Source organism: Amphiura filiformis, chromosome 7, assembly GCF_039555335.1.
Source record: "Amphiura filiformis chromosome 7, Afil_fr2py, whole genome shotgun sequence".
Taxonomy (NCBI): domain Eukaryota; kingdom Metazoa; phylum Echinodermata; class Ophiuroidea; order Amphilepidida; family Amphiuridae; genus Amphiura; species Amphiura filiformis.
The window spans coordinates 62,310,788-62,324,823 of record NC_092634.1 but is presented as its reverse complement, the minus strand read 5'-3'; positions in this window follow the sequence as shown (position 1 = coordinate 62,324,823).

The window sequence follows — 14,036 nt, the reverse complement described above, 5'->3', positions numbered from 1 at the left end:
TATCGTGCGTAACCATTGGTGACCAGTGTCAATAGCAAAATAGCAGCCGGCCTTGGCCATTATATCGAATAATAATCATCAGAATCGTTGACTCCTGTGATATTTATTATTCTAGCAAAATACTGCCTTGATGACTTACCAAGTATTGAAGTCAATATAAAAAGTAATATCCCCTCATTTGACTGAACTTAAAACAGTTTTAAAAATATTATTATTGATCGATACACTGAATGAGAAATAAGATTGTAAAAGATACGAGTATAGTACAGCATGTTGTGATGGTCTAGTGGTTAACGCCGTGGTTTGAAGTGCGCGAGGTTGAAGGTTCGAACCCTACCTTAGCATTTTGATTTTTTTTTCTCTCGTTCTGTTAGGCCTATGAGGTTGTATGTGTGCAGACCGGTCAGTATTATGATCATTTGGAAATATTTATATGCAACACGTTTGTTTTGCCATGGCCTTCCCTGTAATGTTTTTCATTATGCGTAAATACCGAGATAATGTACGAATTTCAAACCCGATTTTTTGGTATATTTGTAACTTTTACATCGTCCTAACACCCTACCCAGACACACACCTAATTGGAATCAGCACAACTTTGGTGATCTCCAATAGAACACCACAGTTAAGCGGTCAAGATAAAAAAAATGCTTTCTGTCATTTTACCTGATTATTTCTACTTCAAATGACCAGAAACCCTTCCTGAAAGTTGTTTACTAATATCATAAATATTTTCATAATTAAAAAAAAAATCAAAACGCTATGGTAGGGCTCGAACTTTCAACCTCCCGCACTACAGGCACGGCCCTAGCCACTAGACCACACAACCTGCTACCTTATTATTGCACCCTTTGCCATCTTATTTCTAAATTCAGTGTTTCGTTCAAGAAATGGCTTGTGTATTCCATTTTTTGAGTATTTCCCAAAAAAACGCCTTTGCCGTCTTATTTTCAACATTTTGTTACGTAACAGCAAGGGTCACACCGGTAAAAATTACTGGAAGTGAGCCAAGTTGCCGTCGTACTGACTATGGATACATGGCGGCTATTAGTCAGTAATATGATTGCACACTGCTTTAGAAAAGTATTTCACAACTCTTAAAGACAAAACATAATGATATAGGCGCAGGAGCCCCCATGTCACAAGGGAAAAAGCGGTAAATCGCACATTATTTCACATTATTTGCACATTATTTGCAGAATCTCTCATCTTTTTTCAGATTATAAGCTTACTTAACAGAAATTGTGGGAAATTTTGGCGAACTTAGCGTTTTTGAGCGATTTTGCTCGTTTTACCGCTTTTTCCCTTGTGTCATGGGGCCTTCACGTCAAAAAATTAGAATTGATTCCGGATCAAAGTTTCGCAACGAGAACGCGCATATTACTTAGGGCTTTCGAAAGAAGCGGGAAATTTAAATCAAATTTGCTCCACAGGTTCCAAAGTACACAATGTTCTTACACTCAGTGATTTACCAGCCTACCTTGTATGTCCGATGTGTGAAATGTAGCCAATGCTTAATGGGCTGTTCCAGTTAAAATCCTTACACCCTCTAGATGGAGGTCATGACGTCAATCTTGCACAGAGGAGTGTAGATATCAAATGTGGTCACCCATTCAGGCAACTCCATTTGATATTCACACTCCCTGTGTGGAAGATGTCTTGCCGGGTGGGGAGTATGGAATTCAAATGGAATAGCCCAACATTTCTTCTTTTGTAGGATTTGAAGGATTTCAATATTTAAGTCTGTTCCAGATCATGATTTTACATTTGAAATCACTCGCCTTAAAAAAAAAAAAAAATCTGCAGGGGGTGGTAGGTGGGGGGGGTTCTGAAAATTTGAAACGTTCAAAATCACTCATATTTTTAACCACTGGAATCTCAAGGCAGCCAATGTGTAGCATATAGCTCAATTTGGACTCCAACTTGTATATTTTGCATAGGGTTCCATGTAAAATTAAAACTTCAAATGCATTTTTCTGGAATTCCAAGTGCTTTTTTCCTCTGGCGTCAAAAAATTAGAATTGGTTCCGGATCAAAGTTTCGCAACGAGAACGCGCATATTACTTAGGGCTTTCGAGATAAAAAAAAAAAAAAAGCCGCAAAAAATTGAAATCGATATTTTGCTGCTGTGTACTGTACATACTCAATGTGTAGCTGATACAGTGAAATTTGACTGCCACACTCTTGCAGCCAATGGGCTATTCCATTTGACATGCATACACCCCCTACATGGAGGTCATGACCTCAATCGCGCACACAGCGGTGTAGATATCAAATGGAATCGCCTATTCAGGTAACTTCATTTGAAATTCACACTCCTGTGTGGAAGATTAAGGGCATGTCTTCCATAGGGGTGTATGGATTTTAACTGGAATAGCCCAATGGTTTAATCACCTGTTTGAGTTCTGCATGTAAAATCATCTGCAAGTAAGAAGCTTCACGTCAAAAATTTAGAATTGATTCCGGATCAAAGTTTCGCAACGAGAACGCGCATATTACTTAGGGCTTTCGAAAGAAGCGGGAAATTTAAATCAAATTTGCTCCACAGGTTCCAAAGTACACAATGTGCTTACACTCAGTGATTTACCAGCCTACCTTGTATGTCCGATGTGTGAAATGTAGCCAATGCTTAATGGGCTGTTCCAGTTAAAATCCTTACACCCTCTAGATGGAGGTCATGACGTCAATCTTGCACAGAGGAGTGTAGATATCAAATGTGGTCACCCATTCAGGCAACTCCATTTGATATTCACACTCCCTGTGTGGAAGATGTCTTGCCGGGTGGGGAGTATGGAATTCAAATGGAATAGCCCAACATTTCTTCTTTTGTAGGATTTGAAGGATTTCAATATTTAAGTCTGTTCCAGATCATGATTTTACATTTGAAATCACTCGCCTTTAAAAAAAAAAAAAATCTGCAGGGGGGGGTGGTAGGTGGGGGGGTTCTGAAAATTTGAAACGTTCAAAATCACTCATATTTTTAACCACTGGAATCTCAAGGCAGCCAATGTGTAACATATAGCTCAATTTGGACTCCAACTTGTATATTTTGCATAGGGTTCCATGTAAAATTAAAACTTCAAATGCATTTTTCTAGAATTCCAAATGATTTTTTCCTATAGCGTCAAAAAATTAGAATTGGTTCCGGATCAAAGTTTCGCAACGAGAACGCGCATATTACTTAGGGCTTTCGAGATAAAAAAAAAAAAAAAAAAAAAAAAGCCGCAAAAAATTGAAATCGATATTTTGCTGCTGTGTACTGTACATACTCAATGTGTAGCTGATACAGTGAAATTTGACTGCCACACTCTTGCAGCCAATGGGCTATTCCATTTGACATGCATACACCCCCTACATGGAGGTCATGACCTCAATCGCGCACACAATCAATCAATCAATCAATCAATCTTTATTTCATTCAAAATACAACAATACAATAACAGCTAAACAACACATTTGAATGAGGAGATGCTCAGAAGGCCAAAAAGGCCTGAACAAGCACCCCCTTAACCTTAGCCTACGTTTCTTAATTTGTCTAATAAAATACAACTACATACATACAAACACCCCCCCCCACCCTCTTTCATACATTCATGTAGAACGAACTAAGCAGGAAAAAAATGATGAATAAAGAACATGCAGAATATAAGTGTAAGACAAATTAGGATTTCATAACATATGCTCACGTATATCGCAAAAGAAAGCTGACATTTTGTGAATATAGTATAGAAGCTAAGAGATCGGTTAATTTTAATCGATTTTTTTGTTTTAAAAGGAGAAAAATAAAACTAAGTAAATCAAAACTAAGAGGTATTAAGTGTACATTTCCATAAGGTTTGTTTTAACTTGGGATCTAAAGAGTTTTACTGATGTAGCCGTTTTGGCGCATCTGTCGATCGAATGCCATTTTCTTGGCCCGGCGGTTCTTATTGTTTTGTTAGCAAACTCTGTTTTTTGTAAGACAGATCTTGTAATCTTCAGCGTTTCTTGTGTGATACCTGAGGTGATTCCTCTGCTCAACGAAATAACTATTGAAGGCCTTTGGTAACAGATTGGTATTATACTTGTACATGAAAGTGCTTAGTTCGAGATCATAACTATCATAAACATTAAGCAAATTGTAATTCTTGAAAATAGGAGCTGAGTGACTTAAAAGTGACTATTCGATATCATTCTAAGGGCTTTTTTTGAAGTTTGAAAATCTTTTCCAAATATTTTTGACAAGTATTTCCCCATGCTAAGATACCGTAGTTTATGTAAGGAAGTATTAAAGTACAATATAGTGAATACATTATTCGCTCGGGAACAAAATGTTTCAGTTGGTTTATTACACCAACACCTCTAGATATATTCTTTGAGATGTTGGTAATATGAAATTTCCAAGTTAGATTCTCATCAATTGTCACTCCAAGAAATTTGGTCTTATTCAACCTTTCCAGTATTACATTATCTAATATAATATTATTAGTAACATTGTACAATACGCGTGATGTTTTGTGATTTGTACCAAGCACCATATAATTAGTCTTGCTTGCATTCACTGATAGCTTATTAGCCTTAAACCAATTATTAACTTCTTTTAATTCATTGTTGATAAGATCGTATTTGGACACAATGTCCTTATGTGAATAAGTTATAGTAGTATCATCGGCAAACAAGACAAATTTTAGAATGGTGGAAGTATTTATGATATCATTAACATACAAAATGAACAATAATGGGCCTAGGATGGAGCCTTGAGGTACTCCACATATTATATCCTTATATTCAGATTTACAAGAATTGTAATACACATACTGTTTTCTATTATGTAGGTAATCTTTAAACCATTTTAAAACGTTTCCTCTAAAACCATAATGTTCCAGTTTATGTAATAAAATACTATGGTCGATAGTGTCAAAGGCTTTCGACAAATCTAAGAAAATCCCAACAGTTGTCTCATTGTTTTCGACAGCATTACTAATTTTGTCAATAAATTCCAAGATAGCCATATAGGTAGAATGTTTAGATCTAAAGCCAAATTGCTTATCATTTAGAATGTCATATTTATCAATGTAATGTATGCATCTGTTGAATACAAGCCTTTCAAGTATTTTTGAAAAGCATGGCAGGACAGAAACTGGACGATAGTTGGAGAAAACTTCTGGATTTTCTTTCTTATAAATGGGAATTACCTTTGCGATCTTTAACTCATTTGGTACTACACCAGCAGTAATAGACAGGTTGAATATGATAGTTAACGGAATCGCTATTTCCTTTGCAATCCTTTTACCACGTAATTACCAATAGTATCGTGACCAGCACTCTTGTTTTGATTAAATTTATGTATTATTTTTATAACGTCTTCATTAACTATTGGTTTCATGTACATGCTACTGCTTAATGGGCTCTTTAAATAATCATAGTACTTCTTGCCATTTGTTGTAATCTTGGAAGCTAATTTAGGTCCGATGTTAACAAAATATTCATTAAATTCATTTGAAATTTTCTGGGGATCTGACACCGTTTCGCCTTCATCATTTTTGAATTTAGCTTGCATATTTCTTTTGTTGTTACGTCCAATAATAATATTTATTGTTTTCCAAGTTTTTTGTAGATTGTATTTAACAGATTCAAATTTCTTTTATAATACTCTCTTTTTGATTTTCGTATTAACGTGTTTAACTTATTTCTATATGTTTTGAATGACTCAAGCGTTTCATCACATGGCTTTTGTATATACCTCTTATACATCTTATTCTTAGTTTTTATACTTTTGAGAAGACCTCTACTTATCCAAGGAAATTTTGGTTCTTTTTTATTATTACTCTTGCATTTTGTCAAAGGCACACATTCATCATATACATTATTGAAAATATGTATAAACTTATTGTAACTATCATTTACATCTTCATTATCCAGTTCAGCATGCCAATTCACATTTGAAAGTTTTTGCTTCAAATTATTTATATTACAAGTATTATGATTCCTCTTATAGAAGTAATTTGTTTCATCAGGCGATGTTTTTCTTACTGCCCGATTTTTGAGTACTATAGTTAATAGATGATCACTGACATCAGTAACTATTATTTCTGAGTTTACATCGTTGTGATTATTTGTAAGTATATTATCAATAATTCAGTTATTCTAGTTGGTTTGTAAATTGTTGGCATGAACGAATATGAATAAACAAGATTAAGATACTCATGAGTTTGTTTGTGACAGTCATCCTTTAACAAGTCTATATTAAAATCCCCCATTAGATAGCATTCTTTATTTTCTTTAGTTATTTGATCAAAAATAGGACCAATATCTTTGATGAAATGCTCAATTTTCGTATGTGCACGATAAATGGCACCTACTAACATATTTCGTGTATTTTCTCTTTCTATTTCTACAAAACAAGATTCAAAATTAGAGTTTGAAATACAAAGATCAGACCTCAGTTTATATTTGATTGATGTGGAAATATATAAACAAACACCCCCTTTTTCTCTTTCTGTTCTGTTTGTATATTCCATATTATAACCATTTAAGTTGAAGTATTCGGATGGCGATTCTTTTAAGTGAGTTTCAGATAGGCCAATGATGTTAAATTCGTGATTTAAGGTCTAGAATGTTTTCTTTTAATTTTTCAAAATTTTTCTTGATACTTCTAATGTTAACATTCAGTATGGAGAGTTCACTATTGGTATCAATATATTTTTGGCTGAATTCTTCCGGTGTTAAATAATTGCATTCTGGTATTTTGTTCATTTCAATAAATTCGTCATTTTGTTATTATTTTGAAATCTAATTGGATTAAACATCATTTTATCATATTTGTCTATATTAATATCCGATATGTGGATTGTTTCTCCAGATTCATTCATAAGGTCATTATCGCCATCAGAATCCTCATCATTATCTATATTCACATCGTTGATTTTGGAACATTTATTACATACATATTCATCTATTTTAAGTAACGAAATTTCCTTTCGACTGAGGTTCATACATTTCTTATGCACATAGTTTTTACATATTTTACATGAGAAAATTTGATGTTTCTTTTGCATGTTCTTTTTACAAACGATACATTTTTCTTTACCTGCCATTTACGTCTACACACATACAATCTTATAAAACAAATATAAATAATAAAAACAACAACAACAGTATATATATTGTATATCTTAATTTTGTACGATCAAATTATAGAGTGCTCAATAGGACGTGATGTACAAACAATTTGGTGAAAACCCTGCATGCAAAATATCCTAGACGAACGCCCGTGGTTTTTAAGAAGTAAAATGTGGGTAGTGAAGAGCTAAGCTTATTCAGTAATTGAGTATCGATATAATATTGAGTATCGATATAATATTGATCAGCATTGCATACATTCAATCTACACACCAAATAGTTTTATTACACATGATTGCTATATTAAGGGGGTACTACACCCCTGGCCAATTTGGGCCTATTTTTGCATTTTTCTCAAAAATTATAGCGCATTGGTATTAAACAAGTAAGATATGTATATTATAGGGGCAAGGACTACAACTACTGCACTGAAAATTCAGCAACTCAAGGCAAGTAGTTATTGATTTATTGATCAAATATTGGTTTTCCCTCATTTTTGACTATAACTCCACAACTGTTGTCTGTGCTGAAATAAAATTTCCAGTGCAGTAGTTGTAGTCCTTGCCCCTATAATATACATATCTTACTTGTCACTAACGCGCTATAAATTTTGAGAAAAATGCAAAAATAGGCACAAAATTAGGCAGGGGTGTAGTACCCCCTTAAGTAGCAAGGACAATTTAGCATTAAGTGAGAACAACTTAAAACATTTCCCTGGTACCTAATTTAGTCAGTTAACAGTTTTAAAGGTACTAATAGTATTATGGTATTTGCTCGATAGTGATTGAATAACATTGCATACAATTCATCAAGAGAAAGACTCTGATTAATGATTGTACAGAAATTTATCGAATTTTCGTATTGAACAACCTTTAGCCACATTTAACATGCATGTGTATAGGGGCCTACAGCTACGCCATTTTGATATACAATGATTTCAGAATATAATATTGAACACAGTTAATAATTTTATTATTTATATCTGATATATCTTGAATCTTCAAGACAAAAATTTGTCAATAATTTTGTAGCATTCAAGTTCACACTTTCACAGTTATCAATAACTTAATTAGTCTGTTTTTTCTCTGCTTTCCCATGCTGGTCTGTTATAGGATGCATCACCGATTCTACTCTTCCATTGTTTCTTCAAAGTCCCGCTTTTAACCATTTCAGCGCCTTTCCTCCAGATCCTGTCGAGATCATCTTGACAGGTTACAGTCACTTTCTTCTCTGGAACTTCTCTGTTTGTTTGCACAAGACAAGTAACACGACCGTCCCATGTCCATGATGATACTTTTTTAACCCACGGTGCTTTTTGTGAGAGCTGATTTGCCATGTTCAACATGTGCTGGGTAAAGGAAGTCAAATGTTCCTGGATTCCCATTTTCTTACCCTTGAGTTTCCTCCTTTCCTTCATAACACAGGGGTGTAGATATCAAATGGAATCGCCTATTCAGGTAACTTCATTTGAAATTCACACTCCCTGTGTGGAAGATTAAGGCATGTCTTCCATAGGGGTGTATGGATTTTAACTGGAATAGCCCAATGGTTTAATCACCTGTTTGAGTTCTGCATGTAAAATCATCTGCAAGTAAGAAGCCCCCATGTCACAAGGGAAAAAGCGGTAAATCGCACATTATTTCACATTATTTGCACATTATTTGCAGAATCTCTCATCTTTTTCAGATTATAAGCTTACTTAACAGAAATTGTGGGAAATTTTGGCGAACTTAGCGTTTTTGAGCGATTTTGCTCGTTTTACCGCTTTTTCCCTTGTGTCATGGGGCCTTCACGTCAAAAAATTAGAATTGATTCCGGATCAAAGTTTCGCAACGAGAACGCGCATATTACTTAGGGCTTTCGAAAGAAGCGGGAAATTTAAATCAAATTTGCTCCACAGGTTCCAAAGTACACAATGTGCTTACACTCAGTGATTTACCAGCCTACCTTGTATGTCCGATGTGTGAAATGTAGCCAATGCTTAATGGGCTGTTCCAGTTAAAATCCTTACACCCTCTAGATGGAGGTCATGACGTCAATCTTGCACAGAGGAGTGTAGATATCAAATGTGGTCACCCATTCAGGCAACTCCATTTGATATTCACACTCCCTGTGTGGAAGATGTCTTGCCGGGTGGGGAGTATGGAATTCAAATGGAATAGCCCAACATTTCTTCTTTTGTAGGATTTGAAGGATTTCAATATTTAAGTCTGTTCCAGATCATGATTTTACATTTGAAATCACTCGCCTTAAAAAAAAAAAAAAAAAAATGGGGGGGGGGTGGTAGGTGGGGGGGGTTCTGAAAATTTGAAACGTTCAAAATCACTCATATTTTTAACCACTGGAATCTCAAGGCAGCCAAGGTGTAGCATATAGCTCAATTTGGACTCCAACTTGTATATTTTGCATAGGGTTCCATGTAAAATTAAAACTTCAAATGCATTTTTCTGGAATTCCAAGTGCTTTTTTCCTCTGGCGTCAAAAAATTAGAATTGGTTCCGGATCAAAGTTTCGCTACGAGAACGCGCATATTACTTAGGGCTTTCGAGATAAAAAAAAAATAAAAAAAAAATAAAAAAACGCAAAAAATTGAAATCGATATTTTGCTGCTGTGTACTGTACATACTCAATGTGTAGCTGATACAGTGAAATTTGACTGCCACACTCTTGCAGCCAATGGGCTATTCCATTTGACATGCATACACCCCATAGATGGAGGTCATGACCTCAATCGCGCACACAGGGGTGTAGATATCAAATGGAATCGCCTATTCAGGTAACTTCATTTGAAATTCACACTCCTGTGTGGAAGATTAAGGGCATGTCTTCCATAGGGGTGTATGGATTTTAACTGGAATAGCCCAATGGTTTAATCACCTGTTTGAGTTCTGCATGTAAAATCATCTGCAAGTAAGAAGCTCGGCGTCAAAAAATTAGAATTGATTCCGGATCAAAGTTTCGCAACGAGAACGCGCATATTACTTAGGGCTTTCGAAAGAAGCGGGAAATTTAAATCAAATTTGCTCCACAGGTTCCAAAGTACACAATGTGCTTACACTCAGTGATTTACCAGCCTACCTTGTATGTCCGATGTGTGAAATGTAGCCAATGCTTAATGGGCTGTTCCAGTTAAAATCCTTACACCCTCTAAATGGAGGTCATGACGTCAATCTTGCACAGAGGAGTGTAGATATCAAATGTGGTCACCCATTCAGGCAACTCCATTTGATATTCACACTCCCTGTGTGGAAGATGTCTTGCCGGGTGGGGAGTATGGAATTCAAATGGAATAGCCCAACATTTCTTCTTTTGTAGGATTTGAAGGATTTCAATATTTAAGTCTGTTCCAGATCATGATTTTACATTTGAAATCACTCGCCTTTAAAAAAAAAAAATCTGCAGGGGGTGGTAGGTGGGGGGGTTCTGAAAATTTGAAACGTTCAAAATCACTCATATTTTTAACCACTGGAATCTCAAGGCAGCCAATGTGTAGCATATAGCTCAATTTGGACTCCAACTTGTATATTTTGCATAGGGTTCCATGTAAAATTAAAACTTCAAATGCATTTTTCTGGAATTTCAAGTGCTTTTTTCCTCTGGCGTCAAAAAATTAGAATTGGTTCCGGATCAAAGTTTCGCAACGAGAACGCGCATATTACTTAGGCCTTTCGAGATAAAAAAAAAAATTTAAAAAATAAAAAACCGCAAAAATTGAAATCGATATTTTGCTGCTGTGTACTGTACATACTCAATGTGTAGCTGATACAGTGAAATTTGACTGCCACACTCTTGCAGCCAATGGGCTATTCCATTTGACATGCATACACCCCCTACATGGAGGTCATGACCTCAATCGCGCACACAGGGGTGTAGATATCAAATGGAATCGCCTATTCAGGTAACTTCATTTGAAATTCACACTCCCTGTGTGGAAGATTAAGGGCATGTCTTCTATAGGGGTGTATGGATTTTAACTGGAATAGCCCAATGGTTTAATCACCTGTTTGAGTTCTGCATGTAAAATCATCTGCAAGTAAGAAGCTCGGCGTCAAAAAATTAGAATTGATTCCGGATCAAAGTTTCGCAACGAGAACGCGCATATTACTTAGGGCTTTCGAAAGAAGCGGGAAATTTAAATCAAATTTGCTCCACAGGTTCCAAAGTACACAATGTGCTTACACTCAGTGATTTACCAGCCTACCTTGTTTGTCCGATGTGTGAAATGTAGCCAATGCTTAATGGGCTGTTCCAGTTAAAATCCTTACACCCTCTAGATGGAGGTCATGACGTCAATCTTGCACAGAGGAGTGTAGATATCAAATGTGGTCACCCATTCAGGCAACTCCATTTGATATTCACACTCCCTGTGTGGAAGATGTCTTGCCGGGTGGGGAGTATGGAATTCAAATGGAATAGCCCAACATTTCTTCTTTTGTAGGATTTGAAGGATTTCAATATTTAAGTCTGTTCCAGATCATGATTTTACATTTGAAATCACTCGCCTTTAAAAAAAAAAAAAATCTGCAGGGGGGGGTGGTAGGTGGGGGGGTTCTGAAAATTTGAAACGTTCAAAATCACTCATATTTTTAACCACTGGAATCTCAAGGCAGCCAATGTGTAGCATATAGCTCAATTTGGACTCCAACTTGTATATTTTGCATAGGGTTCCATGTAAAATTAAAACTTCAAATGCATTTTCTGAATTCCAAGTGCTTTTTTCCTCTGGCGTCAAAAAATTAGAATTGGTTCCGGATCAAAGTTTCGCAACGAGAACGCGCATATTACTTAGGGCTTTCGAGATAAAAAAAAAATATAAAAAAAATAAAAAACCGCAAAAAATTGAAATCGATATTTTGCTGCTGTGTACTGTACATACTCAATGTGTAGCTGATACAGTGAAATTTGACTGCCACACTCTTGCAGCCAATGGGCTATTCCATTTGACATGCATACACCCCCTACATGGAGGTCATGACCTCAATCGCGCACACAGGGGTGTAGATATCAAATGGAATCGCCTATTCAGGTAACTTCATTTGAAATTCACACTCCCTGTGTGGAAGATTAAGGGCATGTCTTCCATAGGGGTGTATGGATTTTAACTGGAATAGCCCAATGGTTTAATCACCTGTTTGAGTTCTGCATGTAAAATCATCTGCAAGTAAGAAGCTCGGCGTCAAAAAATTAGAATTGATTCCGGATCAAAGTTTCGCAACGAGAACGCGCATATTACTTAGGGCTTTCGAAAGAAGCGGGAAATTTAAATCAAATTTGCTCCACAGGTTCCAAAGTACACAATGTGCTTACACTCAGTGATTTACCAGCCTACCTTGTTTGTCCGATGTGTGAAATGTAGCCAATGCTTAATGGGCTGTTCCAGTTAAAATCCTTACACCCTCTAGATGGAGGTCATGACGTCAATCTTGCACAGAGGAGTGTAGATATCAAATGTGGTCACCCATTCAGGCAACTCCATTTGATATTCACACTCCCTGTGTGGAAGATGTCTTGCCGGGTGGGGAGTATGGAATTCAAATGGAATAGCCCAACATTTCTTCTTTTGTAGGATTTGAAGGATTTCAATATTTAAGTCTGTTCCAGATCATGATTTTACATTTGAAATCACTCGCCTTTAAAAAAAAAAAAATCTGCAGGGGGGTGGTAGGTGGGGGGTTCTGAAAATTTGAAACGTTCAAAATCACTCATATTTTTAACCACTGGAATCTCAAGGCAGCCAATGTGTAGCATATAGCTCAATTTGGACTCCAACTTGTATATTTTGCATAGGGATCCATGTAAAATTAAAACTTCAAATGCATTTTCTGAATTCCAAGTGCTTTTTTCCTCTGGCGTCAAAAAATTAGAATTGGTTCCGGATCAAAGTTTCGCAACGAGAACGCGCATATTACTTAGGGCTTTCGAGATAAAAAAAAATAAAAAAAAAATAAAAAACCGCAAAAAATTGAAATCGATATTTTGCTGCTGTGTACTGTACATACTCAATGTGTAGCTGATACAGTGAAATTTGACTGCCACACTCTTGCAGCCAATGGGCTATTCCATTTGACATGCATACACCCCCTACATGGAGGTCATGACCTCAATCGCGCACACAGGGGTGTAGATATCAAATGGAATCGCCTATTCAGGTAACTTCATTTGAAATTCACACTCCCTGTGTGGAAGATCAAGGGCATGTCTTCCATAGGGGTGTATGGATTTTAACTGGAATAGCCCAATGGTTTAATCACCTGTTTGAGTTCTGCATGTAAAATCATCTGCAAGTAAGAAGCTCGGCGTCAAAAAATTAGAATTGATTCCGGATCAAAGTTTCGCAACGAGAACGCGCATATTACTTAGGGCTTTCGAAAGAAGCGGGAAATTTAAATCAAATTTGCTCCACAGGTTCCAAAGTACACAATGTGCTTACACTCAGTGATTTACCAGCCTACCTTGTTTGTCCGATGTGTGAAATGTAGCCAATGCTTAATGGGCTGTTCCAGTTAAAATCCTTACACCCTCTAGATGGAGGTCATGACGTCAATCTTGCACAGAGGAGTGTAGATATCAAATGTGGTCACCCATTCAGGCAACTCCATTTGATATTCACACTCCCTGTGTGGAAGATGTCTTGCCGGGTGGGGAGTATGGAATTCAAATGGAATAGCCCAACATTTCTTCTTTTGTAGGATTTGAAGGATTTCAATATTTAAGTCTGTTCCAGATCATGATTTTACATTTGAAATCACTCGCCTTTAAAAAAAAAAAAAATCTGCAGGGGGGGTGGTAGGTGGGGGGGTTCTGAAAATTTGAAACGTTCAAAATCACTCATATTTTTAACCACTGGAATCTCAAGGCAGCCAATGTGTAGCATATAGCTCAATTTGGACTCCAACTTGTATATTTTGCATAGGGTTCCATGTAAAATTAAAACT